The sequence below is a fragment of the Caretta caretta genome, chromosome 1, assembly GCF_965140235.1.
Source record: "Caretta caretta isolate rCarCar2 chromosome 1, rCarCar1.hap1, whole genome shotgun sequence".
Lineage (NCBI taxonomy): Eukaryota > Metazoa > Chordata > Testudines > Cheloniidae > Caretta > Caretta caretta.
The window spans coordinates 85,996,168-86,009,327 of NC_134206.1; the positions used below are offsets into that span (position 1 = coordinate 85,996,168).

General features: G+C 38.0%; 1 long non-coding RNA gene across 1 annotated transcript in view; it reads right to left on the reverse strand.

Moving 5' to 3' along the window:
* The window catches only part of LOC125637934 (uncharacterized), a 37,680-nt gene extending 33,320 nt beyond the window's left edge, over positions 1 to 4,360 (reverse strand). The window contains exon 1 of the long non-coding RNA XR_007357113.2: positions 4,275 to 4,360. This is a non-coding gene — a long non-coding RNA (uncharacterized LOC125637934). The remainder of the gene's footprint in view (positions 1 to 4,274) is intronic.
* Between the last annotated feature and the right edge of the window lie 8,800 nt (positions 4,361 to 13,160).

Here is a 13,160-nt window from a genome sequence, read left to right on the forward strand (position 1 = left end):
GTGTTGGCACTAACAGCCTGAAGTCACTTGTACATGACAAAACTGAACAATGGATAGAGGCAGCTGACTTACAGTAGTAATGTTTCCATGTTTTATGATGTACCTCACACACTGTTGGGGTGTTTCAAAAATAATATATTAAATGCTTCATTATTTTTTGTGCCTTGACAATGTCAAAAAAGAGAAGATGGATGTGAAAGAGATAGAGAGGGATCTCCCTAAAGCAATAATTGTTTAGGACAAAACATAGCGAAGCATCCTGATGTTTCTGCTGCTGAGATTCATCTTGATGTACCATGATCTTGAAATGAAATAACAGTGACAGACTGTGAAAAGCTTTTAGTCATATATATTAGGATAATAATTAAAAGGAAATATGCATTTAATATACACATGGATGCATAGTTATGCCTGGTTAAAACTGTCTGGGCTACAGGACATAAAGGCATTCTCAGAGCTTTTTTTTTTTTTTTTTTTTTTAAAAAGGAGGTACAAAACGAGCTTGCAAAAAATGCTCATGATAAAGTACATCATTAGTGTGCATGCAATTATGCATGCAAATAGTTAACAATGCCAACATACATATGCATGTATTTAGCTGGTTTGCAAAAGCATTAACTGTATTACCACTTGTGCATTTTACATATGGACTTGTTGTACCTTCTGAAAACTTAGATTTCTGTCTTTCTCATTTCCTAGTTTAATGTTACTCTTTTATTCTCTCTGACTTCTTCTTCCTTCCAGGGGTGATACAATATTATGTAAAGCTGTATGTCTGAACTCAGAGAGATGTTCTTTTGTGCATACAATAAAGAGACATGATAAAAGTGAACTCACAGTTCAAGTAGTATTGTGTGAGTCCTGCAGTTTTACGGTAATGACAGTGATCAAAAAATAATCGTGTATCTGTGAGAATTAGTAGTACAGTACTTTAAGACTTACACTTTTAGGACCAAATGCTGTTGTCTTAATCACAATTATGAGCAGAATTTGGCCATAATGAAATAAGTGTTCAGAAACTGGATAAGTCCATGGCGAGAAATAAAGCTCAGCTGGCATAAACCCATCATAACTGTCTCCTTGGCCAGTTGACTCCCATCTGACATGTGGGAAGGGGACAGGGGCAAGTGGAATATATATGGTATATGGTCCTTTAATTAACTTAGCTGGCTGTCAGAAATTTGAGCAGCCCCTAGGCTTCTAGGCCCGGGTTTATTCTGTTGCAGCTCAAGAATTAGCAGTGTGGGGTGAAGGCTGTAATTGTCTTCTTGATGGGGCGCACACACTGAGCATCATCAGTGCAGGGGAGAATCTGGCCCCCTAATATTTTTCTTCTATTCTGAATACTTGAGTTCAGTTTCTCTGTGTGTATCTCCTTCAGGGTACAGTGAAGAAATATTAATATGAACAGATCTGCTCTAGTGATGGACATTCCTTCTTAGCATTGAAGCTTTCCCTATATCTCAAGTGGGACCACAACCAGCATCCTGGCATCTAGGCTGGAGCAGTCAGAGGTCTTTTTTTCCCCTCCTTCTCAGACTCATCTCAATCCTTACTTTTGTTTTCATCCCTCTAGAATTTGTAAGTAATTCCAAGTTACCCTAAATGTACAGTATTGAAGAAAATTGAGTGTACAGAGAAAAATCAAAGGTTTCAGAGTAACAGCCATGTTAGTCTGTATTCGCAAAAAGAAAAGGAGTACTTGTGGCACCTTAGAGACTAACCAATTTATTTGAGCATGAGCTTTCGTGAGCTACAGCTCACTTCATCGGATGCATACTGTGGAAACTGCAGAAGACCATGAAACAATACCTCCTCCCACCCCACTCTCCTGCTGGTACGAGCTTATCTAAAGTGATCATCAAGTTGGGCCATTTCCAGCACAAATCCAGGTTTTCTCACTGTAGTGCTACTGTCTAGTGAGTAATAGCCTCACTAGAGAGAACCCATGGCTTTCTTAGGGTATGTCTATTGCACACTAAACCTGGGTTATGACTAAGATTTAACCCCAAACTCCCCTTCAGTCCACACACAACTCAGTCTGACCCTGGTCAGTAAGCACTCAGGAGCTGTGTCCTAGAACCCTGCTAGTGGTCAGAGCCTGAGTCCAGCTGTAACTCTTGTACAAGCTCTGTTATTTTGTAGTGTGGGGACAGCTCAAGCCAGAGACTCAAATCAGAAGGTCTATGTAGTTCAGTATGGATGCATTAGCATGGCTGTGAGAGCCAGATCCAGCAACTGTAAATCCAGATGTACAATGCAATGTGGGCGCTGAAGGTTGGGCTTTGAAACACCATGTACACAAGCCCAGGTCCCACAGACCCAGATTTACAGTGCACTGTAGATATGGCCTAAGAAGTTGTTTGTTTCAAAAGTTTTGTATTCATTGTTAGGTTGTGGAATCCTTGTCATTGGAAGTTTTTAAGAACAGTTTAGACAACACGTTTCAGAAATAGTCTAGGTATGCTTAATCCTGCCTCAGTGCAAGGGAATGGAATACATGACCTCTTGAGGTCTCTTTCTGCTCTACGGCTTGAATTCTGTCACTGTCCCCATGCTGAAATGGCTGCATTCATGGCCTCCCATATGGTTCTGCTCTGGGGCTTGTACTCATGCTTATATTCTGCATAGTCCTTGAAGTTCAGATATCGAACACATGCATTAATAAAATATTTACTCTATCTGGGTATTTACTAGGAATCTCTTTGGTGTCTGAGCTTTTACAAGGTGGTGGTGGTGGGGGGGGGGGTTTGCCTTGTGTAAAGCTAATGATATTTCTCTGTTACAACCCTTTGGATTATGCCTGTTATTCCATCCCTTTGCAGCACAGCTAACCATTGTATTCAATATTTAATGAAGCTCACTATTCCTTATTAGACAGCTTTTCATATTCCTTCCAGCTGATATGCACTACTTCAAAGGAATCTGATGAACCTAGAGGGGTATTTGGCAGATACTCCTGTAGCCCTGTTGCCAGCAACTTCATGTAACACGTACCAGAAGAGGTCTTTGATAGACTAAGAGCTATTTGCATGTTGATAATGCATCCTTTCAGGCAGTTAGTTTTCCAGGCTCGAAGGTTCGTTTTTGCATACTTCTTTCAGCCACAAGCCTAAATGTAATCATGCTTCAAATAATGACAGGTTTCAGAGGAACAGCCGTGTTAGTCTGTATTCGCAAAAAGAAAAGGAGTACTTGTGGCACCTTAGAGACTAACCAATTTATTTGAGCATGAGCTTTCGTGAGCCACAGCTCACTTCATCAGATGTGTACCGTGGAAACTGCAGCAGACTTTATATACACACAGAGAATATGAAACAATACCTCCTCCCACCCCACTGTCCTGCTGGTAATAGCTTATCTAAAGTGATCAGCAGGTGGGCCATTTCCAGCACAAATCCACAAGTACTCCTTTTCTTTTTGCAAATAATGACAATGACTTCTGTGCAGATGCAGCAGTCGGCATGCACAGAGCTGTTTGCAGAACTGGGGCTTTAGATTTTCATATGGTTTCTACTCATAAAAATATTGATAGTGTTGGAGGATAGATGACAAATGTATTTTTATGTGTCTTTCCCTGCCCTCATAATTTCTTAGAGCAGGCTCCACCCTTCCTTCAGGGTTTGAACCTGACTGTACATCTGTTGAAGTCAAAGGCAACTCTCCTGTTGACTCCAGTAGGTGCAAGATAGAGCCCTTTGGCTTTTGTTGCTGTTGCTTTTAGGATACTCTTTCGGCTTTAATTTTTCTTCCCCGCTTACTGTGGAGAGTACAATAACATTTTCGTTCAGATATGTACTTTATTTACAGGATACATGTATGGCGGTCATTAAACCTTAATTCCTCTATCAAATGAAAATTGTTTTGAGTGGAGCAAAAGGCACCTATGTTGACAAGCAACTAAATCCCTGACCAATTTTGTGTTCATCAATCCTTCATGTAAATTGCATATTTATACTCCTAAAGAGAAGTGTTAGCAATCTTAATAGTATATGGTACTGCCAGGTCCTTTCATAATTATATTACTTGGATTCTGAATTATGCTTTACTCTTTCGTTTAAATCCCTCATTTAGACTGCTTCCTATTATTTTTGATATTTTGAAAGTTAATTGGTAAACCTGAACCAGATCCATACTTACAGAACATCACAGTTAGGCAAAGGATTAAATACATAAATCACAGCACCTATTTGTGCTTAATTGATAAAACATGCTAGCTTTGTTCACAGTTTGAAACAAAGATAAAAATCTGTAAAATGAACAGTGTTACTTACGCTTGGATGTAATGGAAAATAGGTGTAGTCGAGAATGTTGGCATGTAACTGACTGGAACTAACAGACATCTGGTAGAGAATATGAATCAGCTCTTAGCCCGTAAGTGTTAATGTGGACTCTTTGTTCTGAGCAAAAGCCTATTGTATGCCCACACATACTTACTTGCAGTTACTTGTCTTTCCACAGCTGGTCAGAAAATTTCCAAAGCTTCAAGAAATGTGGAAAAAAATGCAAAAACTTTCTATATTCCATCTTCAATGAGCTGTAATTCACCATAATAATTTGCATCTGTGTAAGCAAAACGAGGTATGACTTTAAAACAAAAATCAACCTGGCCAGTATAGTAATTTACAAAGGAGCTAAGTATATAAACAAGACATTACATGGATGAGAGAATAGAATTCAAAATTCAATAGGATGACATTAGGAAGATTTTAGGACAATAATATTTTGTTTACAGGCACCGTCAATCCTTTTGCTATCAACCTGAGATGTGGCAGAACTGAGGATATGATTCATATGATAAACAATTGCTTTCTGACTAATTGTAGCAGAAACTGTACCAAAAAGATCTAGATCTGGTCCCAACCTATGTATGAAGTAGTGTTCCAAAAATAAATTAAAACACAAAGGTGTCACCAAAGGTCAGCTAATCATTAGATGATGAATTTAGTATGCCTTTAAATATCTAAAATGCCTGGCTGTAAAAACAAAACAATAAAAATATGACCTTGCATTGATCAACTACAGAAAGTAAAAAATGAAGACAACATATGCAATATCCTGCTCTCATTGCCCCTCCTGACATAGTATTACACTGTGTTATTCCTTGCACTGTTTGACAGTACTACATAATGGACTGATTCCACTTCTAAAGAAAATGCATTAGAAAGGGATGCATCAATAAACATCTGATTCACGGTGGAGATTTTAGCAAAGGTGTACTCAACTGTTTGAGTGTCTGAAAACTGCTGCATTTAGTTTCTTCAATAAAGAGACAAACAAAACCTGTTCAAAAACAAGATACTCAGAGGTTTTACAGGAAAGTTTTAGTTTAAGATACCTCAGTTATGAAATCCATCTCCTTGTTATCGCAGCATGTGACCTGTGCATTGCTTGAGTCCCACTTAATGCCCTGATTAAAGGGTAAATTTCATCCTTAGAGAGCACTAATACTTAGAGATGAACTCAACCCACAGAGGCTGGAACTGGCACCCATCAAACACTGGGGAACCAAACTGAGACATTTTCTGATGGGGAACCAAACTGAGACATTTTATACTAATATTGAGTAACATATTTACATATATAAAAATAAAGGTGCTATGATTCATCCTGAGAAAAGAGACAAGATGGGGGCAGGGGAGCCTGTATGTGTGTGTATGTGCAACCACTTCCTGCTTCTTTTGAAGCATGTGTAATTTCTAGAAGCCTTTATGCTCCTTTCTGTTATACGGTTAAAAGGCAAACCAAACTGTGTGAGAAATCCTGGAAGGGGATAAATCCTTCTTCTTCTTCTTCTTTTTTTTCTTAAAATCCTGATCAAGAAAACATTGATGCACAAAAATAATTTTACCCTGGCTTATTTAAAGGTAGAGAAGCAATATCTTTTTTGCCTATCTTCACTTGCACCACTGCCAACTTGAGTCTCTTCTTTGGTTTTTAGGTTTCTTCCCTGTGTTTACCTGCTGCAGCTGTTCCTGACAATTTAGTGGGGGGCGGGATGGTTCGTGCCCCATCTGACCAAACTCATGGGTAGGAGGTCTGGTTTCAGAAGCTGATGTCAGTTTTTTCTTCTTGGAAGTTGAGGGTTTCTCATACCTGTGGAACCATCTGTGTAAAGTTACCAGGACAACAGTTTTCTTTAAACAAGATTTATCAATAATAGAGAGAAAATAATAGTAAAACAGTTTTTGCATAACATACCTATATTTGCATAACATACCTATACCCTCCCAGAATATAAGCTCCACAGGCATTCTCACCTTTGCTATTCAGAAAAAAAAATCTTACATCTCTGGACACAGGAACAAGAGGGTGTGCCAGAGCTAATCAGGGAGAAGATTTCCAGAGAAATCACCTTATTCCTCACCCAACCTGCTTATATACCAGGCAAAAGTCTTTGCCCCCTACAATGACTGTTATGGAGTTTCACCCACATTTTTGTGTTTAAGGCCTTGTGAAAACACAAGTTGCTCTAGTTTGATTTTAAATGGGATTAAAACCAGACTCAGTGAAACTGATGCAATGTTGTGCACGGGCAATCTTATATTGGTATAAATCTGGCTGTAGCTGTTTAGATTGCACCTGTATATTTCCATATGCAAGTTAAGCTGCTACAAGGCAGGTTTAGACCACTAGCAACATCCCCCACATGACACTGCAGTGGTTTAACTGCTGTGGTTTAAAATTATATCTTTAGATACACCAAGAGTTTGTGTGTAGACCAGGCCCAAATCCAGCATTTCAGAGGCCCCTTCCATCTCCACGTCCTTAGACACCACTCACATGTGAAGGGTATTCATTGTTCTTGGTATTATGTGTTAGATCATGCCCTCATGCTAGATGTATCCAGTTTCTATCTTGGGCTTGGTTTGTACATTCTGCAAACTGGTCTAACTATTTTGGTTGAGTGTGTATGGATTTTTTTTTTGGCTTTGGGTTTTTTTTTTTAACCCAAAGCATTATAATAGTACAACCCTTAGCATGGATGTAGTTATATTGGGATAAAGATGCCTTATATCCATATAACTCCATCCACACACAGGGGTTATAGGGCTCTACCTGTACAACTGAAGTTAAAGCGTTAACTCTGGTGTGCATACAAGCCCTTATCTAATCACAAAGGTACCCTGGATTTGCCCACTGTGCAAAAATCTCTCTCTTCTCATTTAAAGTATAGTTTTCAAACATATAGCTCCCGATAGGGACTCTTAAAAGTCTTTAAGTACTGTTTGTCTGTATTCCCAAATCTACCTGTGTTTCTTTTCTATTTCCTTCTCACTGACACATCTAACCTCTAACTGAAAAATCCTACTAGGTAGAATAGCCCAAGCAGCCGTTTTATTTGCAGTGCTTGAAAGTCAGAAATGGATTCCAGGGAAGTCTTGAGAAGGCTAAAGCCCAGACACTCAAACTTGTTTCTGTCATCAAATGATCATCAAAGAGATTATGCCAGGGAGTGTAGCAGAGGTGTAAGGGGAGTTCCCCTCTGAGTCTCTGTGAAACTGAGGTGCCAATAGAGGTAATAAATTTTCCACCGCTGTTTGTTTTGGAGGCATTATAGTCAATGATTCAAGATTAACTGGCCCTCATATCCCATGAGCGCAATATTACAAGCTCAATTGTAACAGTATATTAAAACGTGCGGTTCCTAGGATGGGCTGTAACACGGCTGAATATATCCCCATTCCCTCAACAGATATTCTAGTGCCATCCTGAGAACAAAGCATTGAAAAACAAGTTTAAAAAACTATCTCATTCCCTGCAGGAGGCAAAAGTAGTTGTGATTAAGACAGTCAAATATTAATTGTAAATGTGAAAGCTGCAGGCCCCTGATGGAGAGGCTAGCAGCAGAAGCAGTGTTGGGGACTTCAGGTCATGGGTCTTACCAAGCACCTCTGGAGCCACAGTATTCAGAAGTGGATCTGGATTGTCTTAAAGTTAGGGAGGGGAAATGGTCAGATCTCAAAGATGAGTCAATGCTGATACCAAAATGTCACAGTTTGAAAATGTGTATCAAAATTATATTTCCCTAAAGTTAGCTTTACAGGAAAATATGTACAGTGAAGATCTCAGTCTTTGTGATGAACTGAAAGCGTTTAGATCCAATGAGCAAGCCTTGTGGCTGCTGAGCTCTTGTGAATGCATGGTGGTAGCTGGTAACTATAATTGGTTGAAAACAACATGGAAGGGCTACAAACAGGGAGCTGTAATGGTCTGAACCTGATGCTATAAAATCATGAATGAAATAAAAGCTCCATATCCTCCAGAGACTGTAATAGTGACACTCAAAATCCCTGAAGTAAAAATTATGCTTTAATAATGTGTGATCATTTTTCCAAAGGAAAAGTCAATATGAAAAATGTTGCTGAGATTATGGCATGATTAAGAAGATCATCACTGTAATCTCATAAAATGGCACTTCAAGTGAAGAAGCAGTAAAAAAAAAAAAAATTAGATGATGTGGCCTGACCAGAATACATTTTATCTAATGTAAGCATGTAAAAAGTCGGCAGACTTTCATGATCAGCTTCCCACAAACACATGACTGAGGTACATATTTCAGTGCTTAGGTCAGCAGGAATAGAACAATTAACATATTCTGAATAACTACATTAACTAAACAATAGAAAGCATACTAGGTCAGTAAAAGTCACATGAGAATTCACTCACTACAATCATAACATTAGAAAAATGCTCTGTACACAAACTTAAGTGAGAACGGTTATATCCAGAAAAAAAACAAACCTGATCAGATTTAGTCCATTCCATATTTATTTTATTTAAACCATTGTTTCCATCTTCCTAATCCTTAGATAATTTGGTAAGAAACTGATTTTTTAAAAACCTTCTTGGGGTTCAATTCAACTTTCTTGACTTTTTAAACATTAATCCAATAGTGATTAAATTGTCAGATTGTTATTCCTGGAGATCAGTCATCTATGTGCATACAAGATATTGCATGAGCAATGACAGAACAAGCTTCTTTGCAGTATCCAGTCAATGTGTCTGAATCATAACCTGAATGTTCAAAGCAGCATCTAAATGGGGTTAGCGTAGTTCACTACCCTTCATTCAATCCTGTGACTAAATCATTACTGACAATAGTGATTGTTGTGCTATGGCCCCATTTAAGAAACCCAAGCTGATCAATGTTTTCAGCAATAAAAAGTGTCATGAGACTTCACCATTTTTCAAAACCCTTGAATAGTAAACATGCTATTTTGAAACCAACTCTAATTATATCTATTTTACATAATGCCTATGACACAGGGATACTGAGATTTAATTAATGTTTGCAAAGTGCTTTGAGATCATTAGATGAAGGACATTAGATGTAATGTTGCTTTATAAAGCATAGAGCATCAGCTGTTTTAAAACTCATTTAACTCCATTAACTTCAGTGGAGCTATGCTATACCAGCTGAGGATCCGGAGTGTTATTTCTTGATTTTATTTCTTAGAAGTGATGGCAGACCCCAGCTGCTGTTTGACAATCCTATCACAGCAGTGACACAATCAGTTTTTTACCCTCTGTGTCTGTCTAGGAGGGTGTAACTTGCAACCTTCCCTTTCAGGTGAATAATTTGCTGCTATTACCCCATGCTTAGACTTGCATGGGGTTATATAGTGGGCTACAGCTTGAAACCATTCAGAAATTGATGTTTGTGCAGAAAAAAGGGGCTTGCTTACTGAGCGGGAGAAACTCAGTGGAAGTAAAAGACACCAGTGTTCCAGTATCTGCACTGGCTGCCCATTGGTCTCTGGGTGGAGCATAATGTTTTGGTAATGACCTATAAAGCCCTGATGGCCTCAGATTGGCCTACTTGAGAGAGTGCTCCTCTCCCTGTGCCACACTGCAATAGCTGCAGTCAGCAGACTGCCTACACTGGATCTCCTTCACTAAAAGAGAGGGAGTATGTAACTTGGAGTTCTCTGTAAAGGCTCTGAGACTCTGGAGTTTGTTCTTCATGTGGGCCTGAAATTTTCCAACTGTGATGACCTTCAGAGTAGGCTGCAAATGATTCTGTTTAACTTGGTGGTGGTGGTGGGTTTTTTTAAGATGGCCAAGGATATTCTTCCCAAAACATCAAAGATGGAAATTACTACTTTATTATTTTATTTTATTTTATTTTATTTAGCAGATGGGTGGCTGATTTCACATTGAAATTATTATTTTATGCTGCTGGGGATTGATTGTCTTGTATAATTCATTAATGTGTTAGGGCAGCTAGACTCTTGGAAAGGCATCTTTTTATCATTTTAAATCTAAATTAAATCAATTTCCAGAATACCATACCCAGTAACATGGATCCATAATACTCTCCAAATCATATGGTTGAAATAATTCTAGAGGTTATTTCCTAAATTTATCAGGGCATTCCAACAGGGAATCACTATAGTCTAATTGAAATAAAAGTATGAAATGAATTTGAATATAAAATTATTATTTACAAATAGTTACAGTAAATTCTTGTAGCAGTACAATGAAGACATTGGAGATCCTGTGCTTTAACTTTAACTTTAACTTTAAATGTGAAACCAAATGCAGTGGTTGACGTTTCTCTTGCAGTAGGTAGAAGATTATATATATATATAATATTAAGTGATCAGAATGCCATGTCTAAAAATGTGAATCAAGCACACTTTTTATGGAGAAAATAATGAAATATAGCTCAGATGTATGACTGAATAAAATGACTAACTATGGGCATCATATCTGAAATGGAAGTTGCACTGTAGTAACATCTTTATGAGGTATCTGAGTTGCTGATCTTGGGTTAAGAGCAAAATGCCAATAGAAAAAAAAATATTAATTATTTATATTCTCTAAACAACAAAAGATGAGGTCAAATATCATTAAATTTTATCCATAGATACATTCACTTTCAGCTACTATTGTTAAGATAACTTTAGTTTGTATAAATTGAAGTTGAGGAAAAATAACAAAATCAGATCCCACCCAGAACTACTTAACTCACAGGGTTTACATTACTCTGATGAATTTTTGGTTCATCAGCACATATTGAGATGACATGATCATCAGACAACTACATGCATAGCAACTCCTTACTTCAATAAATAAGAGCCAGTGAGTTAAAGAACAGCTTTGCTAACATAACCATCAATCCCTTATCGCCCTTGTTTATCTTGAGGGCTCTCAGCTGGAAACCAATGAAGTGAGTGGTCCTGGGTTCCCCTACCAATCCCCGGATTGACTTGAAAACAGAGAGGGTTCCCAGGTTCTGGACACCAGGAATGGAGTGGCAGCCCTGCTGAGCTGAGTGAGCCAGAGCCACGTCCCCCATTTGGCCATGTGGGGCACCATTGCACAGACACTCACTCACAGCCCAATCCCACAAACATTTATGTAAATAATTTTACTCACATGCACAAGTACAATAGTACATATACATCCATTGAAATGGTCTTCATTCCCCACAATCTGTTGCTATAGACAGTGTTGCCATTCTTCCTGTCACCCATAATCTATGGGTCATAGTTGACTTCTTGTTTGCTTCTAACATATAGCCTCTATCAAGATCTTGCAGCTTCTTACTTCATAGCACTTCATCCAAGTCACTAACATCAAACATCTTGATTTCTTCCATCCAAGATGTTATGAAGGTAGAATCATTAATACTTCAGTACTTGGATACAAATTGATTGAGGAATGATGGATATATAAGCATGTATATAGAGAGAACATTTTTCAACAATAACCAACAGCTTCACTTGTAGAAATAATTTCTAAAATATTGCCCAACAGAATGTATATAATGAGAGAAAGGACATGTTGTACCAAGTCTTTCATCTAGTTTAGAGCAGTTACTCCAGATTTACCCCCATCTAAATACAAGCAGGTTTGATCCCTGTTCATACTGGTAGCAGACAGTCCAATATATATTTTTGTATTTCTTTATCTTTTGATATGTTAGTTAGTTCTTGTCTCAATACGTTTTGCTCCATTTCATTTTAGCAATTTTTCATTTTATTGCAATGTGATAAAATAACATTATTCTTCTATAATAAATCTCTAGAGAATATTTTAAGTCAAGCCATTTTGTCACTCTTTAGTTAGTCTGAAAGAGAAGAAAAACTATGATCCCCCCTTTTTTTATGTCAAGCTAGCTCTTACACCAACTTCCTACGAGTGAATGACTGATTGAAAAACACGACAGAATATAAATGCTGTAAAACAGGGAATATGGAAGATTAGAATAGGACCTATTTGCCCTCTGGATTCTTGTACTTGGAGTTACTCCAGATTCACACCCATTAATCGTGAGGAGAATCAGACTCACTGAAAGAAGTATTACATTTCATTTAAATTTGGTACAATTGTCACTGTGTTCTTTGTAAAACAAAGGTTTCAGAGTGGTAGCCGCGTTAGTCTGTATCAGCAAAAAAAAAAAAACAAGGAGTCCTTGTGGCACCTTGGAGACTAACAAATTTATTTGAGCATAAGCTTTCATGGGCTAGAATCCACTTCGTCAGATGCATGGTGTGGAAAGTACAGTAGCAGGTATATATACACAGCACATGAAAAGATGGGAGTTGCCTTACCAAGTGGGAGGTCAGTCTAATGAGATAATTCAATTAACAAGAGGATACCAAGGGAGGAAAAATCACTTTTGTAGTGGTAATGGGCATGGCCCATTTCAAACAGTTGACAAGAAGTCACAGTAGGGGGAAATTAGTATGGGGGAAATTAGGTTTTGTAATGACCCAATCACTCCCAGTCATTATTCAGGCCCAATTTGATGGTGTCCAGTTTGCAAATTAATTCCAGTTCTGCAGTTTTATGTTGGTGTCTGTTTTTGAAGTATTTTTGTTGAAGAATTGCCACTTTTAGGTCTGTTATTGACTGAGCAGGGAGACTGATGTGTTCTCGACACCTTCTGTAACATTAGTATTCTGCAGGCAGAGGGTTTTAAAAATTCTGAGGAAGGTTGTAGGCACCTTGCAGCTGGTTAATTTGCTCTATTTCAACAAGGTTCATTTACAACTCTTAAGTTGGTGCTATTACTTAGGATGCAAGTATTTGTTCCTTTTAAACAATTTGAAGATAAATTTACTTATCTAACCTTTGAGAGAGAAAAAGAAGTTCCCTAAAAAAAGAAGCTTATTCATATTTAAGTTGCATTGATTTCTAGACACACT